General features: G+C 42.5%; 1 long non-coding RNA gene across 6 annotated transcripts in view; it reads left to right on the forward strand.

The window, feature by feature from the left end:
- Positions 1-25,358, forward strand: part of LOC135098089 (uncharacterized) — a 92,428-nt gene extending 67,070 nt beyond the window's left edge. For 3 of the 6 annotated variants that reach the window (XR_010266536.1, XR_010266539.1, XR_010266538.1), the window contains 3 exons: positions 21,218-21,379; positions 21,818-21,964; positions 24,410-25,358. This is a non-coding gene — a long non-coding RNA (uncharacterized LOC135098089). Of the gene's footprint in view, positions 1-18,734; positions 18,750-18,836; positions 18,948-19,599; positions 19,616-21,217; positions 21,380-21,817; positions 21,965-24,409 lie in introns of those variants that run through there. The other 3 variants (XR_010266540.1, XR_010266537.1, XR_010266541.1) reach the window with 3 other exon arrangements.
- Positions 25,359-26,424: the final 1,066 nt, after the last annotated feature.

Below are 26,424 nucleotides of genomic sequence, written 5' to 3' on the forward strand. Positions count from 1 at the left end.
GTTAATGACGGAGAACCAAGCCCGCCAATAGCTCAGAGTTTTGACACTTCTCACGACTGCCACAAAGTTCGTAAGTTCTGAAGCACTAGAAGAAAAAAGAGAAAAAAAAAAGAAAAGAAAAGAAAAAAGACCAAGCGCCGTCCATCATATTTTTCCATCTCATAACGCGACAAGCCCAAAGTTTGTGGGCGTCTGTACGAGTATGCAAGGCCACCAGCAACATTACCCGGGCCAAGCTGCAGGAATTATGCACTTCTCGGAGATGAACAAGCGAATGGGGCTCACGGGGCTATCCATCTCAATAAGGCTGGTAAAGTGTGGCCTTGAGGGAGCAAAGCAAGAGGAGGGAACGGGAGCTATACCTTCGTTCATGCTTCAGAAAACACCTCACTGTAGCGTGTAATTAATTCGTAATCGATCGCCAATTTTGTGAGATATATGTGCATTGTTAATTAAGTTTGCCCGATAGCACAAGCTCGGAAGCGACTTGCCGAGAGTAGGGAGAGAGAGAGAGAGAGAGAGAGAGAGAGAGAGAGAGAGAGAGACGAGAGAGAGAGAGAGAGAGGAAGTCCTGCTGCTCCTCGGCTTCGGCTGTTGTGCGATATTTTCCGGTGATTTACGCTAAATGAGGCGCGCGGCGCAACAACGACGTAACCGAGAAATGGAAGTTTCGAGAAAAACGCGCTCAAAGTTAAACACTGATTGCGCACAATAGGATACCTTAAATAAGTAAGTATTATACATCATTTGAAAGGTCTTGGGTAGTTCTGTTTGGGGATGTAGGTTTCGAAGTAATAGGTGACGATTTTGGGTGGATGACTTACGCGTTAATTAACGCGTATACCGTAGGTAATCATTTTTTTTTCCCTATATTGTTTTTCATTTGTTAATAATGTGTTAGAGCCTATTACACATAGTATTAGGTGAAAGTTTCATGAAGATTGGTACATAAATAAATTTTTTATGAATTTTTTTCCGAGCGTGCGTCTGTGCTCGGGCGTGTTAAAGGGCAGAGTGGATGAGCACATGGTGAGTGTGTTGTCACCATGGCAACGGCGCTGGTAAACATGGCAGCGGTGCTGTGATTGGCTCGCCCGCGCCGGGCGGCTGCAACCGCGCCGCTGATTGGCCATACGCACGTGAGGCTGGAGGAGCAGGTTGCGTCGTTGTTGTACCGCTTTCGAGATGTTAGTCCAGAGAAATTTTCTCCGCACTACGCTCGACTTTGAGCCTTAGTACAGGTGCTTAGATGGTCGAATATGACTTGGCGACATCACCACGAGACTTTTACACGCTTCTACCACACGGAGCAGGCAAAAACACGAAATCTCAAATTTCACGGTTACGTCGTTGTTGCGCCGCGCGCCTCAAATTAGGTTGCGCTCAGCTGTCCATCTTGTTTTCCGTTATCTATTCCATCTTCACACACACACACACACACACACACACGCAAGCACGCATAGAGTTCTTGTATGTACCCCAAGCAAGTGTGTTACGCCACCTGAAGGTCTAGGAGGAGGGGACAGGGGGAGGGGCACGAAAACTCCTCCTCCTCCTCCTCCTCCTCCTCCTCCTCCTCCTCCTCCTCCTCCTCCTCCTCCTCCTCCTTCTCCTCTTCCTCCTTCTTTTCCGTTCTTTGTTTCCAGCATTGCATTTCTCTCAATGTCAGCCTCGTTTCGTGGTTTGATCGCATTCTCATCGGCCCCGTGACTCGTGGCGTGTTTGACCTGACCTTGTTTACCTGAGTCTCCTTGCCTGTTTGTTTCTGTTTCTCTCCTGATTGTTTACGATGCCTGACGTTGAGAAAGAAATCATTGGCCTTCCCTTCTTATTTTTCGTGTTTCTCTCTCTCTCTCTCTCTCTCTCTCTCTCTCTCTCTCTCTCTCTCTCTCTCTCTCTCTCTCTCTCTCTCTCTCTCTCTCTCTCTCTCTCTTGTTTTCTTTTTTTTTTCCTTTCGTATTTGTTTTCCTAACTTTGTGTGTGTGTGTGTGTGTGTGTGTGTGTGTGTGTGTGTGTGTGTGTGTGTGTGTGTGTGTGTGTGTGTGTGTGTGGTTGGCTGGCTGGCTGGCTGGCTCTTTCTCGCCGGTGACCCTCGCGTGCGGTCCCTCCGCGAGTGACGTCCCTGAATGCATATCAACATTATCTTTTATTCCACGGTGATTCGCTCGATTTTTGACCCTCGCAGTCCCTCACTCTCTCTCTCTCTCTCTCTCTCTCTCTCTCTCTCTCTCTCTCTCTCTCTCTCTCTCTCTCTCTCTCTCTCTCTCCTCTAGTCTCTCTCTCTCTGAAGACTTGCGTGTGCGTGAATAGATTACTTTTATATTGTATTATATTATTATTGTTTGATACTGCTTGTTGTTTTGTTGCTGTTGTTTAGATGTGTTTTTACACGTCTTATTTCACCTCTGTGACAAGACAAGCATTAATAGCAGTGTATTTATATATTCAAATTATCTTAAATTTGGCGGGGAACAACAAGAAAAAGACGTTAAACACAAAACACCTTCATCGTAAACAGACACCACCACAACCACCACCAGCACCACCACAACCATCACCAGCACCACCACCACCAGCACCACCACCAACAGCATCAGTAACAGCAGCAACAACATTTACAAGACACAGCATGGTCAACAGAACAAGGCTATGGCAGGGGATAATCCCATAGCTTAGCGAGAGGCCACCATGTTACAGGGACAATTAAGCGTGTATCCGCCTTGTCTTTCGCCCTTTCTCCCTCAACCTTCTCTCTTTCCAAACTTGCACGTGGCACGGAACCTTCACTGATATCAAAGAAGGTTTTCCTCTCTTTCCTTTCCCCCTCCTCCTCTTCCTCCTCCTCTTCCCCAGTGACGCGTGACGGATGCCCCGCTCCCTGTAAACGAGACTCTTCTCTTTGATCGCCTCCACAATTTTCTGGCTTAACTGCTTTAACTGATTCCTGGTTCCGTTATGTATTGTGTAGTATGTATTCTTGATGGCTTTGTGTGTGTATGTGTGTGTGTGTGTGTGTGTGTGTGTGTGTGTGTGTGTGTGTGTGTGTGTGTGTGTGTGTGTGTGTGTGTGTGTGAGATAGAGAAGGGGGGACGGACCACGTAATGCCGGTTACTCCCCAAATTCACCGTGCTCCTGTCACCTCCAGCAACTTAACCTAACCATCCCTGCTGACCCTACCCACACCCCCACCCCACACCCCATCCACACCCCACACAAATCCGACCTTTCGCCCTCAACTGAGAGAGAGGCTATGGATAAAAAAAAAAAAAAACAAGCACTACCTGAAGCAGTCTCTCTCTCTCTCTCTCTCTCTCTCTCTCTCTCTCTCTCTCTCTCCTCTCTCTCTCTCTCTCTCTCTCTCTCTCTCTCTCTCTCTCTCTCTCACCCTGGGGCAGCACGTTCCTCGGAGGGTTAAGGGCGGTGGTCTCGTGCTGGAGTGGCGGCGGTGGCGTGGAGGAGGGAGAGGGTAGTGCTGGTGAAGGCGACGTGGTGGTAAGGGGGGACGAGGACTGCCGCTGGGACAAGGAGAGCTGGCTTGGAGGTGCTGCTGGTGACTCTGTGCGGCTCTGACTGTGGCGGGAATTGTGGAGGGGGCTATGATTTTGGTCATTATTATTGTTATGGTCGTGGTTGGTGGTTGTGGTCGTGGTGGTGGGTAGTGGTGGTGGTGGTGGGTGGTGGTGGTGGTGGTGGTGGTGGTGGGTTTGTCTTTGATGTGTTGGGATGAGGTCATTGAAGGAGGAGGTGTTGCTCTTTATTGCAGGGCGTGGTGAGGAGGTGAGCACTGTATCTTCTCCCTCTCTGCCTCTTGGATAATGGCTGGGTTAGCTAAGGGAAGGGTATGCCACGTTGGAAAATAATCGAAGGAGAGGAGGAAAGAAATGTGTGCCAGTAAAATTTCATAGGCGTTATCTACGGCTATTTTCTTTCATTATATATCCTTTTCCTTCTGTACTTCTCATTATTCTTCCTTATATTTCCTTTCTCCTTCTTATAAACCATTACTCCTTCATATCTTTTTTTTTATTCTATCTCAAGCTTCACTACTCTTGCTTCTATTCCCTTTATATTTTCTTTTCTTCCTTCTTTTTTTTTCCTGATTTGACAATATATTTCGTTATTCTTCCCTATACATTCGTACTCTTCTTTGTATTTCTTTATTCCTTTATTCTATTTACGCCTTCCTCCTCCTCCTCTTACCACAGTACATCCTCTTGTTCGTCCTCCTCCCCTTTAATCCCCAACTCTTTTTCGTCGTCGTCCTCCTCTTCCTCCTCCTTCTCCTCCTCCTCCTCTTCCTCCTCTTGCTGTTTCTTTCCTGGTTTCTTCTCTTTCCTGTCTCCTCAGTAGTCACGGGAGGGCGGCACCACACGTGTTGTCTTCTCTGCACAGACGCACTTTGCAGTCAGTGAGTTGACGAGTCATGTGAAGAACTGTGTCGTCGTGAATCTTGCTTGCTCCTCGTCTTGTGTCTTACGATGCCTGCAAAGAAGGATAGTTATCAACAGTTGTAGTAGTAGTAGTAGTAGTAGTAGTAGTAGTAGTAGTAGTAAATACTCTGTTTTACCTCAGCGGCAGCAGTTCTGAGATAGAGTTTTGGGTCTCCACTGTACTTCCACTTCCAAATATCTCAGGCTGCCGCCAATAACTACGGTACGGGAAGTAATACATAAACACTGACTATAACAAAAAAAAAAAAAACTATGCTTAGTGGTGGTGGAAGAAAATAAAGCATTTCTAGACGCACTGGTTAAGGAGGAGGAGGAGGAAATGATAGCATGAGTATGAAGAGCACTACCACTGTACCATTATTTGTCAAAAAGCACTCCAGCCCAGCCATGTGAAGGAGTAAGTTACATCATCTCAGCACGCCATAATGTGTGTGTGTGTGTGTGTGTGTGTGTGTGTAAGGTGGTGGTGAGAGAGTGCGGTCAAATTGTCTGCGTTCTAACACTCTCTCTCTCTCTCTCTCTCTCTCTCTCTCTCTCTCTCTCTCTCTCTCTCTCTCTCTCTCTCTCTCTCTCTCTCCCTCTCTCTCTCTCTCTCTCTCTCTCCATTTTGTTACGTACATGTTGCATTCCCCTTCATGTTCTCCCTCACTTGTATTATCGACCACAATCATTAACTGCTTCCTCGCGACTCTCCCTCCCTCACATTCGCTAGACACCTGACACCATTTCTCACCGTCCGCTTTGGCGAGCTGTGCGTGTCAGTCTCTCTCTCTCTCTCTCTCTCTCTCTTTCTTTCTCTCTCTCTCTCTCTCTCTCTCTCTCTCTCTCTCCCTCTCTCTCTCTCTCACGTCAAGCAGTTTTCAAGTGATGTTCGTGGGCGAGAGGCACTTACGTCATGTTTCCTTTGTATTTACCAAGCCTATTATGGTCAGATTGTTGCCGGAGTACTTGCGTGGAATTTTGCATTGCATGTGGCACGCATTCCACTTTGCATGTGCTGGCAGTGCTCTTAAATTCTTCCTCGCCTTCTTTCACCACTCCAGTCTGCTTTCCTTCCCTCCCCTTCCCCTTACTTACGATCTATGGGTGGCCGTGTCTCACCCACGCCGAGGTTCTCCCGAGCAATGTTGTGCGTAGTCAAATTACATTCGCTAATTTAACGTTCTGACTCTCCAACGTAAGAGGTTTGGACTCATATTTCTGGATTATTTTTTGTTTGTGTGCTATATTTTTACTCCCGAGCTTTCATGGTGAGAGTGCCCATGTGTTGAGGAAGGACAAGTGCTAGATTCGTGAAAGAGGACTCAACAATATATTTCAACATTATTTTTTTAATACACGTTATATTTCATGTCCAGACCTTTCTTTTCGTTGGGAGTATGTTTGCGTGGCGAGCAGCGTGGCAGGTAATAGGACTCAGCACTCTGCCGACGTGCACTGAGGCTGTGAGCTCAAGCTTTTTTGTCGCCACGTGTCTGGTGCGATGTTCTGTCCGCGCTCACGTGATGGTGGAAGGCAGGAGTCGTCCCGCGTGTAAGGATTTGCTATGGGTCACTGTCTGTTTTCACACTAAAAACGTGCACACTCATTATTGCCAAATGGAACAGCTACACGACAGACTAATCAAGGTCTGCCCCCCGTGTTTAATTATCTCATTTAGCGTCATTATTTAATAAACCCTCCTCATTTAGCTGCTGTCAATGGACTTCATTGACTTATCTCACCATTTCGCCACGCAGAAAGATTTACATTGTTTGCACAACCCTGAAAGAAATTATATTTTACATGATTCATTCACAGCTGAGGTGTACACAAACTCACTGACTGACTGACTGACTGACTCCCGCGCCACAGTAGGATCTGACCCAGGTGAACAGTGTCTTGGCGTGCTTTGTTTTCTCCTTGTTGTATTTCAGGGACGCGGAACACCGCGTCCCTGACGCGCACTCAGCACATCGAGGTCTGCACACATTCAGCACGCTGCAAGTTGGCCAAGCAGGACATCCTCCCAATTTAGGTTGACTTGAATTTTTGTATTTGGTAATTCAATTTGTCACACACTAACTTCCGTCATTTGAATTAACTGTCGTTATGGAAGAATGGTGCATATGTCCACTCAGCTCACGGAACGATGTACGGATATTTGAATCACACTTCAACAGTAAAAAATGGCAAAACACACACACAATCATGCACATTTCATCATAGGTGGTACGTTAATTGCTGATATTTCTGAATGCTAGGCACCAAACAACACTGGGTTTTTCGTATCAATCCACAGAGGAACACATAATATCCCTCACGTTTTGAGAAAATTAGTCCCTTGATTAAAACCCGCCAGCGAGGCAGGTGGTCTCACGGGACAGCGTGACGACCCGTGCGGCGCGAGGCGAGCCAGGTGCTGTGGCGCGTCTGGTGGCGGAGCGAACAGAGGTACAACCCAGGCCGAGGGTGTCTAGGACGGGTCGCCACCATTTGTGGTCTGACAGAGGTGTGTGTGTGTGTGTGTGTGTGTGTGTGTGTGTGTGTGTGTGTGTGTGTGTGTGCTTTATCCAAAAGAGGCTAATATTATTCTATTATTTTTGTGAAGTGCAGGGGAGAAGGCCTTTGACCAGTGTTGCTGAGGATAACCTGCCTCAAGATAAGTACGAATCAGATAGGAAGAACAGATACAGGGAGACTTATTGGTCTATAACGACTGTATCTGCTGAGCTACACACTACGACTGACACTGAACTATTTGTGGAAGAACGGGATTGAATAGAACAAGACCCCAAAGTTGTGTGTGTGTGTGTGTGTGTGTGTGTGTGTGTGTGTGTGCGCGCTTAGGGTAGCAGATAGCATGCGCCTCGTGGGGCTGAGTGGCGTAGGTGGCGGAGACAAAGGCTGGAGCACCGTGGTGTGGAGGTTTATTGATATATCAATCAACTTAAAATTGTAAGATCATGGGTCTTTATTCACGCAATTAAACGTAACTAGTGCCGAGAATAAACCAAGATATCTATCACACACCACACTAAAATTTACTTTGGGAGGAAGAATCTCAGTCCTGATACACTGCAGTTCCCCGGATCACCTGGTGCTTCCCGTGTGGGGCTGAGGGCGTGGAAAGCAGGGAAAATAGAGCGACCCAATACTTTTCGAAGTTTACTAGTTAGTGGAGAGTGGAGGAGCGGGTGGGAGAGTAAAGATATTGACAAATGCCGGCGCCAGGACTCTGAACGGTATGGGCTTCAGTTTGAATGCCAGTGTGCTAAGTGGGCAGGAGGAGGACTGAGTTACGATAATGCCATTTTTTTAAACACTTAACTTTGCAATTGTCTTCCTTTCGTAGCCAAGAAGAAAAGGGAAAACGCAATCTTCTTTTTTTCTCTTTCATATACGATGTGTGTGTGTGTGTGTGTGTGTGTGTGTGTGTGTGCAAGCAAACATGTTTACAGGGGTCTGAATGTTACGAAAGAAAGACTACAACACCGAGGAGAATGAAAGGATCGGCAGCAGTGAATAGCAAGAGGGAAAAAAAAGTGAAAGTGATCTTGTAGTATGGCTTAGTGTGTTTAGATACTAGTGACACTTAAAACTATATTGACCACTGCTTTTTTAATACAGACGTCCTCTCCCTACTCACCGCCACAAATCCACAAGGTCTCCTCACTGTATTAAGGCTAAACCAACGAGTCTGTACTGAGCCAGTCAAGAATAAGAATGTATCTAGGGTCGACTGATCTCCTTAGGTATGCCAGCGATAGTCATTACTGGGCTCTCTACGAATGATGCTTCACGCCAGTATGCGGGTGAACGAACGGCTGGCTCATGTGTCCTGCTTGCTGAGGGTGGTGGTGGTGGTGGAGGAGATAAGTAATGATAAGAGGAACATGAAGAAAAAAAGGTTTAGAACAAGAAGAACAAGATCAAGAATAATAATAATAGTAATGATGATGATAATAATAATAATAATAGTAATAATAATAGTAATAATAATAATAATAATAATAATAATAATAATAATAATAATAATAATAATAATAATAATAATAACAACTAGAACAACAACAACAACAAAAACAACAACAATATAAACGACAGCTTAGCCACACACAAAAAAAACAGCATCCACATTATCAAATCTGAATTAAATAAAGTTACATCTACTCGTAAACACACAAGTTAGATTTTGTCATTTAAAACATATTACCATCATTTACACACATAAAAAGCATAATATTTACCCGCATTTTAATTATGAGCTAACAAAGAGCGCGAATGTCCGATGACAAGCCTTTAGCACAGAGGGGAGAGGGAGTACGAGACGCTGCCGGGAAGGGATTGGGGGTGTGGCATGCCTGGGTTGGTAATGAGGCGAGGCGATCACGGCAACACTAATCGGCTTTGTATGACGGAACGTGAAACAGAATCCTTCACTGGCGGAATCTGACTGTTCTCTGATTTTTGCAATATTTTACTACCTCACTGTCTTCCCGGTTGTCATGTCACAAACGCCAATGAATCTCGTGTTCGTAATTCGAATGGAAGTTGATGGTCTAATGAATTGCTCTATGTTAAGACCTCCGTACTGTCCGCGAAAATGTGATAAATGGAGCTACTGCAGTTTTTGTATGATTTATTTTGCGTAATATCGTCATAAATACTTTGTAAAACTGCTACATAATTCCTGCTTCATGTTATCTACACTATATTATTCTTTTTTCTCTTTTCATCTATACGTGTAGAGAAGAGCAGATTTCACTCATTTTCTAGCATATTCCTTTCCCTTACCTTTAAACTTTCACCTCATCCATGTCACCTGTCCGCAGCACACACGAAAAAAAAAATCTCCATCTACAATTGTCTTCCGCATACTTATGATTTAAATAACTATAAGAACAAAGAGCTTCATAAAAACGAATGCAATTATCTCCTGATGCTTGTTCTTCCTTTGTGTGTGTGTGTTTTTTTTTTTCTGCATCTCCATCAAAATACGTCCAGTTAAATTAACCCTTTCTTTCCTTTCTTGCCTCCTCCCTTGCGTACCTACAAACTTTCCTACCAAGGAGCAAATTAAGCGACATTATTGTTTTTTCTTCCTTGCACGTTTTATAGTCATCACCAAAACTCCCCTTTCATGTAAAAATGAAAAGACGAAAAAAAAAAATACTCCACTCTGGGTTGTGCTAAGGAGCCTCTTGGTTGACTCTCCCCAAGACTAGGTATGCTTCTCCTCCTCCCTCGCTCCACTCACCAAAGGAATGATAAGTGCAAGAAAACCCCAAATGAAGCTTTTAAATGAACCACTTAGGCTCGCGTGAATTTGAGAGAGAGAGAGAGAGAGAGAGAGAGAGAGGAGAGAGAGAGAGAGAGAGAGAGAGAGAGAGAGAGAGAGAGAGAGAGAGAGAGAGAGAGCTGGAACTAGAATTGTGGGGAAGGGAAATGTGGAGGGAGTGGAGAGAGTGGAGAGAGGGTGGGTGAAAAGAAAAGGAGGGGGGAGGCGTGCTGGGAAGCATGTAGCGAGGAATGAAGGAAGAGCAAGAGCGTGAGGCGAGTTGAGGGGATGGAATATGAGTGTGTAGAGATTGGTTGTGGCAAAAGAGAACATTGAGTGGTGAGAGTGTATTGAACCAGAGAGAGAGAGAGAGAGAGAGAGAGAGAGAGAGAGAGAGAGAGGAGAGAGAAGAGAGAGAGAGAGAGAGAGAAGCGTACTCAGTCTCTCCAGGGAGAAAAGAGACATAGGTGGAACTTGATTCCATAAGATTACATTATTTAACCTTCTGAGGAATACACAAAAACACACTCTCTCTCTCTCTCTCTCCTCTCTCTCTCTCTCTCTCTCTCTCTCTCTCTCTCTCTCTCTCTCTCTCTCTCCTCTCTCTCTCTCTCTCTCTCTCTCCCTCTCTCTCTCTCTCTCTGTCGCGGGGGGGAAAAAGACGAGATTCATGTACGCTTGCAATATTCGTCTCTTTCTTGATGTCATTACTTCGGGGAAGGGGAAGCGAAATGAGAGGACAAGGGAGAGTAAAGGAGAGGAAGAAAGTTCAATTTGAAACTGTAATAGTCTCCACTAACCAATCCAGAGAGAGAGAGAGAGAGAGAGAGAGAGAGGGAGAGAGAGAGAGAGAGAGAGAGAGAGACTAAATAAAAAAGGCACAACTTGGAATATATTTACAGAATGATAAAATTATAAATACAATACGTAAAGGAGAGGAAGAATACAAGTACGAGTAGTAGTAGTAGTAGTAGTAGTAGTAGTAGTAGTAGTAGTAGTAGTAGTAGTAGTAGTAGTAGTAGTGGTGGTAGTAGTAGCAGTAGGAATGGTAAAAGGAATAGAAAGGAGAAGCAGAAAAACAAAATTAAAGGAGATATATAATAGATTAACGAAAATAAAAGAGATAGGGGGAAAGGAGAGAAAAAAAAACGAAGAGTAACACCTTTATGAAGCAGTAGAAAAGAAGGACGAGGAAGGGCAGGAGAAGGAGGAGGAGGAGGATCAGAAGCAGGTGGAGGGGCAGGAGAAAGAGAAGAAGGAGGAATTGAGGAGAAGTTGATGAAGAGGAGAAGGAGATGAAGGCGCAAGAGAACGAAAAGAAGAAAAAGAAGAAGGAGAAGGATTATATGATAGTGACAGTGTTGACGAAAAATCTAAGGAGAAGAAGGAGGAGGAGAACGAGGAAGAATAAATGGTATTGAGTGTTGGTGAAATGTGCAAGGAGACTCAAATTATCGACGGTCACCCTCCTCGTAGGCTGACACCATTCACTCAGAAACGAAGGAGAAATCAATGGAGGGCGTGGGAGTCGAGAGTAAGGGAGTGAGTGGGGAGAGGGAGGGAGGGAGTGAGGGAGGGAGACGAGGCGGCAGCGGCGGTGGTGGTGGTGGTGGTGGGCGAGATGATAAAAGGGGTGCGGCTGGTTGCCTGGCTGGTGGGGGAAGGAAATGATGGGAAGCGAGGTGAAGGGTGAATGAGGAAGTGCCGCCTCAAAAGAGAGAGAGAGAGAGAGAGAGAGAGAGAGAGAGAGAGGAGAGAGAGAGAGAGAGAGAGAGAGAGAGGTCACCATGGAGAAAAAAAGGAAGGAAAGAAGGAAGCCACCAGCACGTAGACATCCCAACAAAGGCTCGTGTGTCATGACTGTCTAGTAATCTCAGAGTTGATTTCGTACCACCTTCCTCCCTCGTTTTTATTGATCCCTGCATGGTTTGTGTATTATTTAGGGCAAAGAGACGGGGTGGTGCAGTGGTAAGGGCTGCGGCTCACGACCTGGGGTTCGAGGGAAAGAGAAACTTACAAGCCAGCGTTGTCTTGGCCGTCTGCCTGGCTGATCTGATTATTCATCTTGCTTAGGATATTGTCCTTAAGTATAAAGGCAGAGGCCGGGAATCTCCTGGGACCAGCGATGGGCAGAGTCGGGGTGTAGGCTGCTGCTGTTATAATGTGTGTGTGTGTGTGTGTGTGTGTGTGTGTGTGTATGTGTGTGTGTGTGTGTGTGTGTGTGTGTGTGTGTGTGTATGTGTGTGTGTGTGTGTGTGTGTGTGTGTGTGTGTGTGTGTGTGTGTGTGTGTGTGTGTGTGTGTGTGTGTGTTGGGGGGGGAGAGGGGAGATGGGGTTATGGGTATATAGAAATAGATCAAAAATTATTTATGATGGAAACAGCTACTAGATTCATTCAAAGCACATCAAAATCTACTAAAAAAATGCTGTTTTGCCCCCCAAAAATGTTAGAATGGTGAAAAATCTCCAAATTAACCCTTCTGTTGTGTGTGTGTTGAGAAGAGTGAGTCTGTCCAGTGAGTCTCATTGGTCACGTGAGGGGGAGGCTGTGAAGACTGTCCCAGAAGTACAGGTCAGGTCACCGTCAGGTCACCCGTCGCACCGCTTCGTCACCCTGGCCACTGACTCAGGGGTCTGGGCCAGGTTACTGAATGCCCTGTCCTCCTCCACTAATCTTCAGGGTTTTTCTATCATATTTAAAAAGCCGAGCCATATAGAGCTTTAGCCACCTTAAATGAAGCACTGGTGGCTCTCATGGGGATCTTATCAGTACTAACTGTACGTCAGCGGAGAGTTGGGGCTGGGGACGGGGCGGGGAGGCAGCTCCAGCATGGGGGTGAATGGGGGGGGGTCAAGGAGCCACAGGGATACAAATTGGCGTTGTTTGTTTACTAAATTTAGCCATTGGAAGCAAGATTTCACTCACCTGTGGACGGCGATGAAGCGCGGGGTCCTCTTGGGGGCAGCAGAGAGGCGTATGACTTAGCCAGTAGCGTAACGTGTGATGACGAAGGAGGTTAACACAGACCAGCAGCGAGTGAGTGAGTGAGTGTGTGGTCAAGAGTTCCAGATTGACGGACGAATGGAAGTACTGAGATGTGGTCACGAATGTTTAAAACGTGTGTATGTGTGTGTGTGTGTGTGTGTGTGTGTGTGTGTGTGTGTGTGTGTGTGTGTGTGTGTGTGTGTGTGTGTGTATGCATGCATGCATTCTCTCTCTCTCTCTCTCTCTCTCCTCTCTCCTCTCTCTCTCTCTCTCTCTCTCCCTCTCCCTCTCTCTCTCTCTCTCTCTCTCTCTCTCCCGCCACACTCACCCTGGGCGGGGCGGGCGTGTACGAGGGCGTGCTGGCTCCAGAGGTGAAGTAGCTGTCTTCTACCGCTATTTTTTCATGCTAACTGCTCTTCTGATCTCGCTAACTGCATGCCTCCCTTCCTCCCGCGGCCTCGCTGCACAAGACTTTCTTCTTTCTCTCACCCCTATTCTGTCCACCTCTCTAACGCAAGAGTTAACCAGTATTCTCAATCATTCATCCCTTTCTCTGGTAAACTCTGGAACTCCCTGCCTGCTTCTGTATTTCCACCTACCTATGACTTGAATTCCTTCAAGAGGGAGGTTTCAAGACACTTATTCAACAATTTTTAACTACTGCTTTGACCCTTTTATGGGACTCGGCATTTCAGTGGGCATTTTTTTATTGGATTTTTGTTGCCCTTGGCCAGTGTCCACTCATACATAAAAAAAAAAAAAAAATCCTAGCATGTATTTACGCTTCTCCAGGAACAACAATAACTGTAGAGTGAATAGCCTTTCTTGCCCTGGTTTCGCACTGTTGTTGTCTCATGTGCTATCAGGTGATGTGATAGTACGGCAAAATTTAATATGAAGGACCTCGAGAAATAATGTTTGAAATCCCTTGTAATTTTCCTGCCACTCTTACCACATTCCTGTCTTCGTCTCGTCACTGCTCGCTTCTCACCCGTCAGTCACCAGTCAGGCTAGAGAAGCAGTAACGCCTCCTCACCCACCGGTCCCAAAGTAAAGCTATTACAAGGGTAGTTACTGTTATGATGAGTTATTTTACGTGTAAGTGTAGCTATACGATATACAGAGAGAGAGAGAGAGAGAGGAGAGAGAGAGAGAGAGAGAGAGAGAGAGAGAGAGAGAGAGAGAGACGCACATCTATAGTGGTGTATTAATGAAATACTTCGCTTCTGTTAGTTCATCCTCCTCTCAGATATAATGCGTCATTCAGCACTAAGTAAATAAACACGAAGAAAGTAAAAGAAACAACAAGTACGCGAAATTAAAAGCCAATAACGCGAAAATGAAGCAACGAAAACATCCCATAGGCTAGGCTCCGCCCCCTCCAACCCGCGTTGCTCCGCCCTTTCGCTTGCTTTTAAGAGGCTCAAAACTCTCCATTATTTGGTATAGGAGAAAATGATCCTCCTCTTCTTGTGACCACACCAAAGCCCCTAAATAGCCAACAGAACTTCATAAATTAAGTTGCTTAGCCAGCCAGCAGGAATTTTTCATTACTGAACGTTTCGCTCGGTTCTTTGAATTTCATGTGGGACGCTGTGGACGTTATATATTTGCTATTTTTTTATCCTTTTGTTATTAAAGTTCACTAAATAATGTGTTTATATGTGTGTATGAGTAAACAATTTTATGTTTAGGGCCACGGTGGGTGTTAGAACAGGCTTTGTTTATCCGTCAGGCGCCACATCAGTTTGGTTTCGTGTGAAGGATAGTAAAAACCGCCCTCTTCCCCCCCTCCTTGCGGGTGTTACGTTACCAATGCACCTTAAAACCGACTCATTGTTCTCTCCTTTTATGCCTTTTTCATATTTCTTACTCTTGCAATGGATTAAATTTATAACTTCAAGTCTATTAGGCATAACTAGTACAACAGACACCGCCACACGACCTTGATAAAAAATACAGTTGAGACTGGAAAGCACGCGCGACTCCACAGACTATCGGCAGCCCCGTTAACCTGACTCCTGGCTTCCCGCTATCCCCATCAACCACAACCTGCACTACTGTAACTTCAGATGCCTAAAATGTATCACGTAAGAAGGCTTCTATTTAGAAATTCAGTTTGTTGCCAAGTAAGATCTGCACATATGGGCATATTGGTGCTATAACGCACGTACAGTACTGTGGCCGGCGGCAGGGAGGCGGAGTCAAGGCCTGATGTCACGGCACCCGCTCCGCTAATACCAGTGCGTCTGTTTCTTCCTCTCTCTCTCTCTCTCTCTCTCTCTCTCTCTCTCTCTCTCTGTATATTTATCTGGTTTCCTTCCTTCTTCCCTACTCTTCTCCCAATTTCCGTCTCTCTTTTCCTCTTCCCTCTCCCCTATCCTCCCCTGCTCCTTGTATCCCTCTTGTTTTCTGAGAGAGAGAGAGAGAGAGAGAGAGAGAGAGAGAGAGAGAGAGAGAGAAGCGATTTTCAAGGGTGTTTTTACGGTTCTTGTGACAGATTAACAATATTCCTGCGTTCCAAAGGCACTAGTTGAAGTGCCACGGGTTTTCAATGGTGTTTTTACAGTTCTAGTAACAGATTAACATTTCTACATTATTAACAGGTGGAATATATATATATATATATATATTATATATATATATATATATATATATATATATATATATATATATATATATATATATATATATATAATATATATATATATATATATATATATATATACTCGTATATATATATATATATATATATATATATATATATATATATATATATATATATATATATATATATATATATATATATATATATATTATATATATATATATATATATATATAATATCTCTCTCTCTCTCTCTCTCTCTCTCTCTCTCTCAAACTTAGCTGGAATACGAGAGCCCCATATCAAAGAGAAGCAGAGTAGCAGTAATAGTAGGTAGTAGTAGTAGTAGTAGTATAAGTAGCAGTAGTAGCCTAAGTAGTTAATAGTTTAGGAGCAGTGGTTCCCAAACTTTTTCTGGTCATTGCCCACTTTTCATACATGATCCTTGTCCAGCCCCCCCCTCCCCCGCCCCCCACAACCCTAAACCGTGACTACCGTGAGTGTGTACAGTGCTACACTCATTACGTCCATATAACAACCACTCTAGCAAATCCTGTAATTTCATTGATTCCATTTGTTATTTTTTCTTTTGTTAATTATTAATAAAGAAATGTCCCCAACCAAATTAGGTAAAAAATTTCACTGTAAAACTACATGTAAGCAATACACGAGCTAATTATCTCTTTAATCACGAATCAGTAACCGCTTCATTTGAGCGTGGGAAAAAAAAAATGTCCAAGCTGCAACGTGGCTTCACGTATGAACGTGTATTATCACTACAGTTGTTAAATTCAAACCATCATAAACTATCGCACAGAGGGGAGCAGGTCGTTTCGGCCGTGAGCACTCTAGGCCGAGAGTCGTTTAGGCCGTGGATCCCTTTACGCCGAGAGTCGTTTAGGCCGCGACTCTGTAGGCCGTGGGTCGTTTAGGCCGTAATACTGAGATCCTTTTTATAGTTTTTATAGTGCAGTCGATGCTGGAGGACTACTGTGGAGGCGAGAAGTGTGACGTGATTGCATGCTAATGAGTTTTATTGATACTCTTGATAATGTATCGAGAGATCGATACCTCCATAAAATAAAGATAATAAATGGAAGAGACCTATATACAGTGGAAGAGACCTATATACAGTGGAAGAGACCTATATGCAGTGGAAACTATGTTCCGTAGCGTACATACACACATATTAATCGTTTTATGAGGTACTGCAGGAAGTGCACGAAACCCAGTCATTGAAAATACCGGGTTTCACAGCTGCCATTAATCAGCTCAAGATACACCATTATCACATTTCCTGTCCCTGCCACCTCTCACACCTGTGTCGCACAGCAAACCTTGCCGTGTCCGTACAAGTGCAATTACAATTACGAAACCTACATACTAATTTTGAAACACTGTCTCAATTAGTTAATTCAAAATATTACTAAATTCGAAACATATAATTTCTAAAGTGTCAAAACACTGTCTTGCTTACTTAGTTGATGTGTTGAAGTCAAATTCTGCGTATTCGTTATTCCCTCACACCTCATCGCTCAGGATGCCTACCAAATTTCCTCGTGTTGTTTGCTCTCGACGTGTACGATTCAACCAGCATGCTTTGCAGTGTGACCATGCTTTGCAGTGTGACCATTGTCAAGAATGGCAGCACAGGGTTTGCAACAATGAGTTTAAGGACCACGGCCTAAACGACTCTCGACCTAAAGGGATCACGGCCTAAATGACTCTCGGCCTAAAGGGATCACGGCCTAACCAACTTGAACTCGGACAGAGAAGAGTGCTTCACACACTTGTTAGATTCAAACCATCATAAACTATCGGACAGAGAAGAGTGCTTCACACACTTGTTAGATTCAAACCATCATAAACTATTGCACAGAGAAGAGTGCTTCACACATTTGTGATATATATCCCCGGCTTGTGTCCCACCAACCTGTTCTCACGCACCACACGGAATCACTGGACGTCCACACGCCGCGCCTAGCCATTACACCATTGAAAAAAAGACGAAGAAGGAGATGAAACACTCCTTTCCAAATCCTAACAAGACCGCTAGCTGAAATGAGCCAATAGGAGGCCAGTATTCTGAAATACACCAAATTTTAAGACAATAAAACTAGAGTATTTCATGAAAAATCAAGTCATTACATATTCACAGCAATATGATGAGAGGCAGCTTTCAGTAAGCTTTTTGTTGTTCTAGTGCCCAGAGAAAATTCCTCCCAAAGCAGGAATAGTCGTCCATGTTGTTTTGTATATTTATCTTTTCGGTGACGCAACACCTTTCCATCATTTATAAACTTTACATGAAGCGTTACAAGTCTAGCCTGTGTGTGTAGTAGGGTTATTAAAGTATAGAAGTTCAGTTGGCCTTGACGTGCTTTCATATTAAGTCTGTAATGCCATCCTTCAACGTCATTGTTACTTCTTACACTTCGTTCAAATACACACCAAACTTTGGGAGGCCACTTTTCTGACGTATATATATATATATATATATATATATATATATATATATATATATATATATATATATTATATATATATATATATATATATATATATATATATATATATCTATATATATATATATATATATATACATATATATATATATATACATATATTATATATACATATATATATATATATACATATATATATATACATATATATATATATATATATATATATATATATATATATATATATATATATATATATATATATATATATATATATATACATATATATATACATATATATATATATATATATATATATATATATATATATATATATATATATATATATATATATATATATATAAAATGAGAGAAAAGTGTGGCTGTGCCAAGTATAATTATTGTACTCTTCCTCCTCCTCCTCCTCCTCCTCCTCCTCCAGCTAGGAGGGGCAGATTAATCCATGAAAACGAACTTCACCTTTACCCAAGCTTATTAACCCCACAAATACTTCCTTACTACAATATCTTAACAGTCTAGTACGCAATCATATCAGAGGTTGGAATTGGCCTTGAATCTAGCGCGGACACACCCGCTCTTCACACCATCTAAACACCATCTAAATTGTGTTATACTCCTTACCCAAGCTTACTAACCCTAGGAACACTTCAGAACTACAATATCTTAACAGTATGGTGCGGAATCATGCCTTTACACGCTTCAGTTACGCTCTAATAAACTCCTTTCAATAGCGAGAAAAAATGAGCTGTCAACTGAATGGCGTCTACCATCACCATGACAACGGGTCGTGAACAGCCAATCCCAGCCCGCCATTTCATCCGGGACCTCAAGATGACCACACTGATATCATACAATATAGTTTAATTTCCAGCCAAGATCAGAGTTAACTGAGACACATATGGTGGATAAAAAGCTCTTTAAAATATGGGTGTTCCGAGGGAAGTATACCACCAGGGAATGTGAGTTACATTAGTAATGGAGGAATATTTTGATTTTTTTTTTTTTTTTTTTTTTTTTTTTTTGCTGGAACGCAGCAGACGAAACTAAAGGTAGAGTTACTAGTTAGTGTTTTTGTGTATATATGTGTGTGTGTGTGTGTGTGTGTGTCATGGAGGAGTGAACTGTGCCTGTCCTTGTGGGTGTATGACGAACCAGGCGTGAGTATTCAGCATTTCACCAAACACACCCCACGCAGAGACTGGCCCTTTAAACCTTCGTCCCTTTAAATCTTACCCAAACAAACGCTTTTGGTTCGCGTAGGCAGACCAGGGCAGGGCTAGCTCTCTCTGACCGCGCCATGTGACTTATTTTTTTAGGGTCATGCTCCTAATGAGAGAGTAACCCGCCGGCTAGCGGGACTGGGAGTAGGTTGGGGAGCGTTAATTGGTTAAGTAACAGAATAGAAGATGAGAGAGACAATGGGATGTGTGATGGATGAGTGAGAGGGAATAGAAGGGTGTAAGCTGTTTGACGTAAGGGTGACAGGCTGAGGTGTGCGTCCGTGTGTACACGTATGTGGGTGGGTGTGGGTGACTGGTTGGGTGTGTGTGGTGGGTCAGTGTCCGTATGTATGTGTGTATTACCCTTGTGAGACCCTCTGTGTGTGTGTGTGTGTGTGTGTGTGTGTGTGTGTGTGTAGGGAGGGAGAGACACGTGAGGAAAGAAGGGAGGATGGGGGTCAGGAAAGAGAAGAGGGATGACTGGGTGGACCTCTTAAAGATAGTATTCAGAAATTACGTGTTTTCTTGACGGCTTCGCTGAGTCACTGTGTGTTAAGGAAGAGGAAGAGGAGGAGGATGAGGATATAGAAGTGATGTAAGCATAGGTAGGTTTTAAGTTAGTGTCGGTAAGGTTTAGGTGAGGTTAGTTAAGAATAGGCGATATTAGGTTAGGCTATGTAAGTTGAAGTGTGTTAGATTGTAAGGCTAAGTAAGGGTTAGGTTAGGTTAAGATAGTGCGTTAGGCTAGGTAAGTTAAGGATAGGTTAGACTAGCATAGTTTAGTTTATATTAGATGAATTTACATTAACTTGCATAGGTTAGATTAGATTAGATGAAACTAAAGCAAGATTAGGATGACATAGGTTACATTAGATCATGTTAAGTTATAGTACATTAATTAGGTTAGTTAAGGTAATTGAGTTAGCAAAGGTTGCATTAGGTTAAACTAGCAAAAGTGAAGAAGTTAAGTTAGATTAGGTGAGGAATTATTAGGTTAGATGAGAGGAGGTGAGGTTAGGTTAGATTAGGTGAGGTGAGGTGAGATTTGGTTAGATTATGTTAGGTGAGGTTAGGTTAGATTAGGTGAGGTGAGATTAAGTTAGGTTAGAGTGAGGCGTCTTGAAGTCATGAGAGACATTGGCAGGGGGCAGAGGTGGTACCTTGCCAACTCCACCTGAGAGAGAGAGAGAGAGAGAGAGAGAGAGAGAGAGAGAGAGAGAGAGAGAGAGAGAGAGAGAGAGAGAGCAGAGGGGGGTCAGACTACTGCTTCATTAAAGGAGTCTTTAAAATTAGCTTCCCTATGTTAATGTGTTAGTTTTCATATTTATTGAGAGAGAGAGAGAGAGAGAGAGAGAGAGAGAGAGAGAGAGAGAGAGAGAGAGAGAGAGAGAGAGAGGCAATATGGTGTAAATAAAGGGACTAAAAATGTACTTCAAATGGCTTGATTCTCTCTCTCTCTCTCTCTCTCTCTCTCTCTCTCTCTCTCTCTCTCTCTCTCTCTCTCTCTCTCTCTCTCTCTCTCTCTCTCAATAAATATGAAAACTAACACCTTAACATAGGGAAGCCAATCTTCATCCTCATTTACTCCCGACCCCAACCATTGCTAATATAGACATCACTTTCATCCAGTTAGAAAATAAATATTGTAAAATAACATTAGGTCTCGTCTATCATCCTCTAGTCCAGTCACCTGCTACGGACAAAAAAACTTTATGACCTTATTGCGGACATTTGTTGCGTTAATAATTGCATAATTATGGGGGATTTTAATTATCCAGTCACTCTCAAGACATCTTTATTCGTTCTACAGCCACATCCAGTCTTAGAACTGGGAAGAAATTGCAAAATGTATTCTTTTTCAATGCCAACTCTACGTCTTGTAGATGGTTATAAAGGAGACTGCATGCATTGCTTCTGATGCTTCTAATTGTTTTGTTTCACAGTGAAAGGCTTTAAGTGTAGTTGGAAAATGTCATAGGAAAAAATTGTAGTTAATATTGGATGCAAAATATCAAAGTAAGATTAGCTAAAGAATTTTTAACGTTGGGAATAGTAATCCATTATATATATATATATATATATATATATATATATATATATATATATATATATATATATATATATATATATATATATATATATATATATATATATATATTGGAGTATATTTTTTGTAACAGTGTGAATGATAAGATTCCATTTTTCAGTGTTGCCACGGTGACGGTGGTGGTGGGCATGATACAGATGCGGGAGCTGGAGTTTGTGCCCGATAGAGACATGCAGCTGGACAAATTCTGTTGGTCATTGGTCAGACTGGAGTTTACATGTGTACCTCCTTCACCATCATTGGTGGACACTTCACCATGAGTGTTAGTGAAATGTGCTCTCTTTCTTACTTTATTTGTATATCAGAAAAATTTAAGGCCAGTTAGTTGTCTAGACTATAAGTTTTAAAATGAAAAAATAAATCTACATATTTTTTTAAAAGCAAACAGTTAAGGCATTGTAAAGTAAAAGTCAAAATATATTTTGGTTATTATTTTTTTTGCAATCAATTACTTTCATGTATAATGAAATAAATACATTTATCAAACTTAATATCATATTTAATAACAGCTAGAGGTACCAATTTGCAGATGTCTATGGAAAATTTGTATGATAATCTTGTGGCCAACAAAAAAGGATACAATGAATGATGACTTATTATTGTAAGAAATCTTTCAGAGTTGTTGTTGTGTACTTCCACATTCCATGGAGACAGGTTTTTCCTTCACTTTTCAGCATTTAAAAAGTGATAATTTCAACAGGATGCTTGAGCTGTCACGGTGCTGCTGCTGCTGTCTGCCATCATCACCCTGACACAGACCACCCTGCAGACCACCTTCATCCTGGGTGCCACACGTCACTGCTGCTACAACTCAGAGCAACTGGAGCGCAAGCCAGGAAGGGAGATGGTAACTCCTCACTTAATTTGTTGTTTATTTGAGGGCCTAATGACAGACACATAATGGAATGAGTATTTGTGAATGTTTGTTTATATCTAGATACAGCATTCACATATCTTAAGTGCCACCTTCCAAAAACAATGTCAGCCAGAAAAATAACTGATGAATCTAATTACATTTCAAGTCAAAAAGTTTTCCTTTAACCACTTTGCTCCAGATGCTTAAAAACATGCGTTGCTCACATACATGGCGTCGCGTAGGCTCGTGAGTGGTAACTTATCTAATTTCTAATAATTTCTAATATAATTTCTGTGTGTGTGTGTGTGTGTGTGTGTGTGTGTGTGTGTGTGTGTGTGTGTGTGTGTGTGTGTGTGTGTGTGTGTGTGTGTGTGTGTGTGTGTTTTATGTATGAGTGACACTGGCCAAGGGCAACAAAAATCCAATAAAAAAATATGCCCACTGAAATGTCAGTCCCATAAAAGGGTCAAAGCAGTGGTCAAAAGTTGATGAATAAGTGTCTTGAAACCTCCCTCTTGAAGGAATTCAAGTCATAGGAAGGTGGAAATACAGAAGCAGGCAGGGAGTTCCAGAGTTTACCAGAGAATGGGATGAATGATTGAGAATACTTGTTAACTCTTGCATTAGAGAAGTGGACAGAATAGGGGTGAGAGAAAGAAGAAAATCTTGTGCAGCGAGGCCATGGAAGGAGGGGAGGCATGCAGTTAGCAAGATCAGAAGAGCAGTTAGCATGAAAATAGCGGTAGAAGACAGCTAGATATGCAACATTGCGGCGGTGAGAGAGAGGCTGAAGACAGTCAGTTATGTTTGTGTGTGTGTGTGTGTGTGTGCTGATGCAGCTGAGAAGGTTGCCTTATGATAATTATTGACAAATGAAGGTAATGGATGCGCATGTCATTACTACTTTTTTAAGTGTGTGTGTATGTGTGTGTGTTATACACACACACACACACACACACACACACACACACACACACACACACACACACACACACACACACACACACACACAAAGAGAAGTAATAGACACGCATCCTTTACCTTCATTCATCAATAATTGTCATTAGACGACCTTCCCAGCTGCATCATTACACACACACACACACACACACACACACACACATACACACTTACACACCACGTAGTGTAGTGGTTAGCACACTCGGCTCACAACCAAGAAGGCCCAGGTTCGAATCCCGGGCACGGTGAGGCAGATGGACAAGCCTCTTAATGTGTAGCCCCAGTTCACCTAGCTACAACAAGGTACAGGATGTAACCCGAGGTGATGTGACTTCGCTGCCCCGGTGGGTGGTGTGTCATTGGCCTCAGTCCTACCCAGAGATCAGTCACCATGAGCTCTGAGCTCTTACACACACACACACACACACACACACACACACACACACAGAGAGAGAGAGAGAGAGAGAGAGAGAGAGAGAGAGAGAGAGAGAGAGAGAGAGAGAGAGAGAGAGAGAGAGAGAGCAAAATGGCAATGAATGAAACAGGGAGGAGGGGGAACTGTGTGTGAATGAAAACATCATCTATGTGAAACATTTGATTGATTATAAAGCACATGTGCATCATATATAGTCATGAATGTGGAGGAACAGCGGAGTGAGTGATCAACCACAGAAAGGAGGAGAGAGTTGGACATGCGGAGAGAATGGAAGGGGAACAATTTGAGAAGATAAGCATGCAAATATATAAATGTAAGGTGGAATAACAGTGTTTGGTGGGAAGATGAAAGAGAGATGTCTGTTTATGAAGCAAAATGGTTGTGCAAGAGAGGAATGATTGGAAAACCATTCCCACCATAGCCAACAGACCTTACACCATATTTTTACAAACCACAGCATCTCTATTCATCCATTCTGTGTGTCTTCTCTTCTCTCTCTCTCTCCACTCTTAATGCTGCTGTGGGTCTCTGGGCTGGAGTACATCAGAGAAAGATTGACACAGACTTATATATGAGAGGATGTTGTCTGTAACTATGCTATGGGGACATTGCAAGTTTGTGGGCTGTAGTGAATGAATAAGTGTGTCCTCTATAGCATACTTAAAAACCACACTCTCACATGGAAATCAATCTCTCTCTCTCTCTCTCTCTCTCTCTCTCTCTCTCTCTCTCTCTCTCTCTCTCTCTCTCTCTCTCTCTCTCTCTCTCTCTCTCTCTCTCTCTCTCTCTCTCTCTCTCTCTCTCTCTCTCTCTCTCTCTCTCTCTCTCTCTCTCTCTCTCTCTCTCTCTCTCTCTCTCTCTCTCTCTCTCTCTCTCTCTCTCTCTCTCTCTCTCACTACAGCCTACAGACTCACTATTTCCTTAACCACACCTCTTGCCTGAAACAAATTAAAAACTTTTATCCTTCTCCAATCACATTTCAATTTTGTACTTAGTCACAATCACACAGTATATGTTGTTAATTTCAACTTTACTTTCAGGTTACCTTCTTGTTGATGTGCAATCTTGCTACGTGGGCGATCAACATTTAAAAATAGCAATGTGGTGCTTCCTTAATGCAAATAGTCTTGGCCCAAAAAACTTGTGATGTCAAACACTAACTTCTCTTAAATCTTACTAAAATGTATGCGCATCACTTTCTGATTTCATCCCAGTGGCACACAAACCAAAATACCTGAGTATGGAGATGGCTGGACTACCTCCTTTGGCCACCCCTGTTATATCTTAATTTCCCACTGTCTTTCCTGTGTACTGGTTAAGCTACTCACTGCTGAAGTCCCTGGAAACTAGGTAGAATAATTTAGAATGACATGGTTAAGTTAATGCTGATAAAATCTCATTTGTAATATTCAGGAAGATTGAATTATTCTTCCTCTGTTGAAGCAAATGATATAACGTTGACTAGAAGCTTTCACAATATTTATAAGCTTTCTTGTATCAGAGATCTTTTGAAAATCCAACCATTAATTTGTAAATACTTGTATAGTGTAGCTGGCATGAGGGTTGCAGTCTTCATTATTTACTAGTGGACAAGCAACAAGTGATGGTGTGACTCTGAGGCACTGTAGTAGGGATGTTATGGTTTAAGTGTAGGAAGTTGCAAATGCTCACCTAACAATTGCACCTTAGTAGAAAAACACAAACAGGAAGTTTATGCAAGTTTTTATCCTTATATAAAATGTTGTATTGCATCAAACCTCCATACATTACTGTCTCTATCCAGTATGAGACCGGTGTTCAGGAAGCACAAGCATGTGCTGAATAACAAGAAGCCGGCATTGGTGAAGGTGACAACATTTCATCTATTTATACATACTTTTTATTATTAAAGCTTATCTTATAATTATTTCTGAAGAGATTGACTAATTTTTGTAGTATTTATGACTTAGAACTATGATAAAGCTATGAATTGATATAATTCCTGATTTGTTTTATCTTTTCATTATCCTTCCTTTGTTAATTGAGCATTTTATATTACTTAGCTTAAAAATGCAAGAACGGTTCAGAAGTATCCAACCTTGGGCTAAGGGCCAAAATTATGGTATCATTCAAAATGTCCTTCAAAGAAAGCCCTCTGTAATCCAACACACTTAGCCCATTAATCCTTCCATTTCTCATCAATTTGTTCAACATTCATATTTTTCCCTTATAGGGTTGAACAATTTTCATGGGTTCAGAGCAAAAGGCTTCCTCATTCCTCCCCAAGGTATTCTCGGATGGTAAGCAGGTTTGACTCTGGAGCAAACCTGACCAAGGGCTACTGCCCAAGGCTACAGAGGTTCCTCTCCCTGAGGCTGAATGCACCATGTGAGATGGTTCTGTTATGTGGATGAATGTCATGGTGGATAGCAGTGCCACCACATTCCTACAATCATCCATCACTCCACTGCTCAAACACTTCTGCAACCAATGATAGGTATGCTGCCACATTCTGCATGGTCTCCTTGGCTCTCAGATAAGGATACTGTCAACAGGTTTGGGATTGCCAAAAAATCATAAGGAGCTATGTCTGAAAAGTCCAGAGAGAGAGAGAGAGAGAGAGAGAGAGAGAGAGAGAAAGAATGAGCAAGAGAAAGAATGAGCAAGAGAAAGAGTAGGATGAAGCAAAGGAAGAGTCAAGAGGGAGGAAGAGAGAGTAGGACAAGAAAAAACAGAACAAATAAATCCCCTACACGTCTTGTCTCCATTCACACAAGCCATGAAAAGCTTGTCCATCCCTGAGTGCTCAGAAGCAGTGTTCCACTGATGATGTGGAAACTTGAGACACCCAATCATTTAATGGGCTTTAGTAGGTTTTGTCACCAGTCTTCTGTGTGTCACTGACTACATTTTGAAATTTTTATCTGTTCTATTTAATTTTGTGTGTATGTACACAATGTTTATGGTCAATAAACTATTTATAAAACTATTTATCTGTGTGAGTAAGATAAAAGCAGTTATTGTTATTATTATTATTATTATTATTATTATTATTATTATTATTATTATTATTATT

The sequence above is a fragment of the Scylla paramamosain genome, unplaced genomic scaffold (assembly GCF_035594125.1).
Source record: "Scylla paramamosain isolate STU-SP2022 unplaced genomic scaffold, ASM3559412v1 Contig44, whole genome shotgun sequence".
NCBI classification, from domain to species: Eukaryota; Metazoa; Arthropoda; class Malacostraca; order Decapoda; family Portunidae; genus Scylla; species Scylla paramamosain.